Source organism: Macaca mulatta, chromosome 4 (assembly GCF_049350105.2).
Source record: "Macaca mulatta isolate MMU2019108-1 chromosome 4, T2T-MMU8v2.0, whole genome shotgun sequence".
NCBI lineage: Eukaryota > Metazoa > Chordata > Mammalia > Primates > Cercopithecidae > Macaca > Macaca mulatta.
Window position 1 is genome coordinate 80066516 of NC_133409.1, and position 6244 is coordinate 80072759.

Here is a 6244-nt window from a genome sequence, read left to right on the forward strand (position 1 = left end):
ACTCAAGGGCTATTCAGATTCTTTCATCCCACGAGGTGATCACTTTTGTGCTACTCTCCCACTTCCCCTGGGGATGGGGCCTCCTGAGAGCCAGACTGCAGTGATTGCTATTTCCCTTCTGGGTCTAGCCATCCAGCTGGGCTACCAGGTCCTGAGCTGGTGCAGGGGAATGTCTGCAAAGAATCCAGTGATGTGATCTGTCTTCAGATCTTCCAGCCATGGATACCAGCACCTGCTCCAGTGGAGGTGGCAGGAAAGTAAAGTAGACTCTGTAGGAGTCCTTGATTATAGTTTTGTTTATTGCACTGGTTTTCTTGAATGCTGGTTATGCTAGCAATGAAGTTGTCATGTGGACAGACTCAAGACCTCTGGTTAGCCAGGGTGTTGCAGGCAGTGGAATTAGCTGTTGTTTTCTCCTTCTTTGGAGCAGGGTTGTTCTGTTATGAATTGCTGTAATGGCTTGAGTTCGTTGGCCTCCAGCCAGGAGGTGGCACTTTCAAGAGAGCACTAGCTGGAGTAGTTGAAGGCTGATATAAGCTTGCCCTACCTTGGCCAGAAGAAGCACTCAAGTTTTGCAGGCAATGGATGGGGCCATAGAGCTTCCAAGACTTTATGTCTTTTGTCTTCAGCTACCAGGGTGGGTAGAGAAAAACCATCAGACTGGGGCAGGGTTAGTTGGGTCTGAATTCAGAATCTCCTTGGGCAGGGCTTGCCACAGTCACTGTTTGTGGCCAAGGATGGGAGGTGTTTCTCTAGCCAATAGAGTTATGTTCATAGTGGGATTGTGGTTGCCTCTGCTGCATCTTACAGGTCACCAGGGAAGTTGGGGGAAACCAGCAGTGACAGACCTCACCTAGCTCCCACACAGCCAGCAAAGGCCAGTCTCACTCCTGCCATACCCCACCAACATCCCAAAGTTTATATCCAGTCAGTGGGTCATCGGGGGTGAGATCTTGCCCCAGGCTACAAACCTCCCCGCTGAGAAAGCAAACAGTCTCAGGCCTTGCCCCTTCCTGCATGCCTGCCTGCACCATGCACTGTGGCTTCTGCACTTGTATCTGCACTTTCCATTTGCAGTACCCCTGCCCTTGATCTGCTTAGGTAAATTCAAGCTCAGTCAAAATTATTACAAAGTTCAGCTAGAATCTTCCTTCATCCTGTGGCCCCTCCCCAATTCCACTGGCTGCTGTTGCTGTCCCCAAGGACTACTGTGAGATAAAGCCAGGAATGGTTTCCCTGGGCTTGAGCTGGGGACCGGCAGTGCCTACAGGACTTATCCTGCTGCTGCTTCTACTTTTATATTTTGCCCAACTCAAAATCCATTTCAATTATAGGTAAGGTTAAATCCTGCTGTGATCTGGATTTGCAGGTTCCCCAGTGGGGATGTGTGTTCAGAGGCAGACGTTTCCCTTCTCACACTCGGGGAACTCACAATTTTTTCGCCATCTCACAGAGTTTATAGCAGCAAACCACTTCTTTCCGTATACGTATATGTTAATATTGAGTGTCAACCTGATTGGATTCAAGGATCCAAAGTATTGATCCTGGGTGTGTCTGCGAGGGTGTTGCCAAAGGAGATTAACATTTGAGTCAGTGGGCTGGGAAAGGCAGACACACCCTTAATCTGGATGAGCACCATCTAATCAGCTGCCAACATGGCTAGAATATAAAGTAGGCAGAAAAACGTGAAAAGACGAGACTGGCCTAGCCTCCCAGCCTACATCTTTCTCCCGTACTGGATGCTTCCTGCCCTCGAACATCGGACTCCATGTGGTTCAGTTTTGGGACTCAGACTGTCTTCCTTGATCCTCAGCTTGCAGATGGCCTATTGTGAGACCTTTTCATCATGTGAGTTAATACTTAATAAACTCCCTTTGATATCATATCTGTCTATCCTATTAGTTCTGTCCCTCTAGAGAACCCTACAATGTATGTGTGTTTATTTATTTTATTTTTTAACCTTCCAAAGTTTAATCAATCAACTCCTTAGAAGCAAAATCTAACAATTACTCCAAATACTCTAAAATTCAACAGAGTAAAATCTCAAATTACTTTCTCATCTTCCTAATTCTAACTTTAAAAGGAGTCCCTCCATGAAGTGTCTGTACTTTCACGAGGATGTCAGGGAGGACTCGTTGATTTTCACACTGGATAATGTTAAACTGCTCCAGTTTCAGAGACTCATGAAAAAGAGGATTCAGTATGTTAAAACGTTCACATCCCCAAGTTAAAAATGGATACTGAATAAGACAGCATCCATATTTCTGGAGAAAAATCAGTACACATGTCACTTCTGTTACAGAAATCCATTTACAGCATCTGTCCCGCTCCGTGGAAGCGACCGGTCTCAGGCATCTCCAGCCTCACCACCTCATTGCACACATGAGAGGCTTGGAAGGCTTTGAGCAGAAGCCAAGGTCCTATCAAGGGTCCAGACTTTCAGTGCCCCCTTTGTTTTCATTGCGTCTGGGCTGCTTTAGCTCTGAGGGACTGCCCTGAGCGTCTCTTACTAAATTCTTCTGCAGAAGGGGTGGAAATTACATTGATTGGTACAGACTTTGGTGGAGTGTCTGTCTCTAAGGGTATTAAGTTTGTTCTCTAGGGTGTTGTCTTGCTCCAGGCTTGCAATGTGTACAGAGTGACCCTCTGGGATGGGTGAGCTTTTGTGTTTTAACTACTGGGCGGCAGGATCTTCTCCTCTGAAGGCCTCAGCAAGGAGCTTTTGACAGCAGAATGATAGAGAGAGGGTCCCTGATGGCTGTTGGGGCTGGGGCCTGTCTGGCCTGAGGTGGGGTAGAGCAGGAGTTGCTGGGGTCTTGGGTTCTGCTGGCAGTTGTTCCCTCTACTGGTCTGGATCCTGGCAAAGACCCTCGGTGTTTCTGACTCTTGGTTTTCTTTGCTGTGTCAGGAGTTCTCGTGCTCAAAACAGACTTCTCTTTTAAAAGAATTCCAAGTTCGCCTTTCTCAAATGTCACAAATGAACAGTAACTGTCTGTGGAAGAAATGGCCAGGAAGGCACCATCGCTAGACCATGAAATGTCACTGGAGGTGTGGTAATGTATATTAGACACGTAGCCAAAAGGGAAGGACTCCTGGGTGTCCAGAAGCACAGAGTCCTCCTAAGCCACAGCAAATACCAGGCAGTAGGGCAGACCCATCTGCTCCACACCTGTTTCCACCACCGGCCTCAGTTCAAAGTAGACCAGACAGCTGCCAACAGCAAGAGTGACTTTTCTAGGACCCAGAAAAGATGAGCGATGGGCCTTTTAAGATTCTTCCTGGAGAAAACGTAAGTGATGTTCATTACATTTTCACCAGATTCCACACATCCAACTGGTGTGAGGAGCAAAGACCCATCGGGAGTGAAACTCAGTCTACGGAAGAACAACTTCACGCTGTCATCGTGAAACGCCCAGTAGCTTCTTGCCTCTCCTTCAGCCCCTATTCCAGATAGCATCTTTGAAACATTAAAAGCCACACGCATCTTCTGTATACTGTATACCCGCAGCACCCTGTCATAGCTCAGAGTAGCAACATATTGACTTAAATGGTCCCAGTTTACTCCTTGGACATAACTTTTATGTTATGTTAATCGATATTTTTTGTCCTTTATTGATGATCCTATAAACATCAATTGTCCCATATGATGGCTGTGCTATCCACAGAGGCAGAGGCCATTAAATTCCCATCAGTTGCCCAGCAAATATCATACACATCTTCTAAGGGGCCCCGCAGAGTCTTCACAATCGTCCAGTTCTTCTTGTTCAGCTGGGCCTGGTCCTCATCCTGAAAAGCGATCTGTTCCAGGTCCTTGTTATCATTCACCTTCTACAACAGGATGACAGCATCATCTCCTGCCGATGCTAAAATTTCCCCAGTTGGAGAAAAGTGCAGGACATTGATGGATTTGGTATGATGAGCAAGATTGGACAAAAATTCCACGATGGCATTTCCATCTGGTCCCTTTTCTACCTTCCAGATCCTGACAGCGGAATGCACACCTGCAGACACCAGTCTGTGCGTCCTCCCAGCAGTCCCATGCTGGAAGTCGAGGCTGTACACAGGCTCTTTGTCGTGCCAGGCTATTTCACAAGTGATTACTCTCATCCTCCTGAGTCTTGAAGGGGCAAAACGTTTCTCTGACACCATTCTGCAGGGACCTGGATGGTCAGTGGTGCCGTCACCTCCTGTGCAGGGCTGTGCTGCTTCCTGTGCGTGCTGCAGGCCCTGACCCCACATGGACAGGACCCATGTTTTTATTTTTATTTCTGTTTTTTGAGACAGAGTGCTCTGTCCCCCAGGTTGGAGTGCAGTGGCACAATCTCAGCTCACTGCAACCTCTAGCTACTGGGCTCAAGCAGTCCTCCCACCACAGCCTCCAGAGTAGCTGGAACTACAGACAGGTACCACAATGCCCAGCTAATTTTTGTAGAGGCAGGGCCTTGCTATGTTGCCCAGGCGGTTCTCGAACTCCTGGACTCAAGCAATCCTCCAACCTCAGTCTGCCAAAGTGCTAGGATTACAGGTGTGAGCTATTGCAACCAGTCATGTATGTGTTTTTAATAGGCAATAAATGGGGTGCTATCAATTTCATTCTGTAACTTTAAAACTCATCATTCGATTTTTAAGATCTTCCCTCATATGCATATTCATCCAGTAAGTCATTGCTTCTAACTGCTTCATGGTACTCCACAATGTGTAGCCATCATATTTGATTTCTCTATTCCTTTAGTAGTGAGCACTTAGGTTGCCTCCAACTCTTGCTACAGTGACATATTCTCATATATATCTCTTTACAGCATATGGGTAGGTCTCATTTTATTGAATGTCACTTTATTGTACTTTGCAGATACTGTGTTTTTCTCAAATTGAAGGTTTGTGGCAACCCCGTGTCAAGTAAGTCTATCAGTGCCATTTTTTTCAACAGCATGTACTCACTTTGCATCTCTGTGTCACAGTTTCATAATTCTTGCAATATATCAGATGTTTTCATTATTATTATACCTGTTGTAGTGATCTGTGATCAGTAATCTTTGATATTGCCATTGTAATTGTTTTGGTGCCATGAACTGTGCCCATAGAAGGCAGCAAACTTAATCTATAAATACGCTTACTTCACCAACTGGATGTCCCCTCAACTCTCAGGGCTCCCCTCAGGGCTCCCTATTACCTGAGACACAATAATATTGAAATTAAGTCAATTTATAACCCTACAATAGTATCTCACTCTTCAAGTGAAAGGAAGAGTCACACACCTCTCACTTTAAATCAAAAGCTAGAAATGAATAAGCTTAATGAGGAAGGTATGTTGAAAGCTGAAATAAGCCAAAACTAGGCCTCTTGCACCAAACAGATAGCTCAGCAGTTAGCCAAACAGTTAGTTGTGAATTCAAAGGAAAAAATTCTTCAAGGAAATGAAAAGTGCTGCTTCAGTGAACACATGAAGAATAAGAAAGAGAAACAGTTTTATTGCTGATATGGAGAAAGTTTGAGTGGTCTGCATAGAAAATCAAACCAGCCACAACACTCCCCTAGAGTGGAGAAGTTAAATGTCTGTCTTCAAAGATTCAAACAACAGGCTGACTCACTTTTTAGGGGCAAATGAAGCTAGTGACTTTAAGTTGAACCCAATATCCACATACCATTCAAAAAATCCTAGGGCTCTTAAGCATTATGCTAAATCTACTCTGCTTCTGTTCCATAAATGGAAGAACAAAGCCTGGCTGACAGCATATCTGTTAGCGCCATGGTTTAGTGAATATTTTAAGTCCACTGTTAAGACCTACTCTTCAGAAAAAAATATTACTTTCCATAGATTACTACTTATTGACAGTGTACCTGGTTGTCTGAGAGCTCTGATGGAGATGTACAAGGAGATTAATGTTTTTTTCATCACAGCATTCATTCTCCAGCCCATGCATCCAGGAGTAATTTCAACTTCCAAGTCTTATTCTTTAAGGAATACATTTCCTAAACCTATAGCTGCCATAGATAGTGATTCATCTGCTGCATCTGGGAAAAGTAAATTGAAACCATTCTGGAAGGAATTCACCATTCTAGATGTTATTGAGAACATTCATGATTCATGAGAGAAGGTCAAAATATCAATATTAACAAGAATTTGGAAGAAGTTGATTCCAACCCTCATGGATAACTTTGAGGAATTCAAGATGTCAGTGGAGGAAGTAACTGCAAATATGGAAACAGCAAGAGAGCTCAAATTAGAAGTGGAGGTCAGGCACGG

At 44.8% G+C, this 6244-nt stretch overlaps 1 pseudogene; it reads right to left on the minus strand.

The window, feature by feature from the left end:
• Positions 1-2291: 2291 nt before the first annotated feature.
• Positions 2292-4107, minus strand: LOC100423105 (chromatin assembly factor 1 subunit B pseudogene; annotated as a pseudogene).
• Between the last annotated feature and the right edge of the window lie 2137 nt (positions 4108-6244).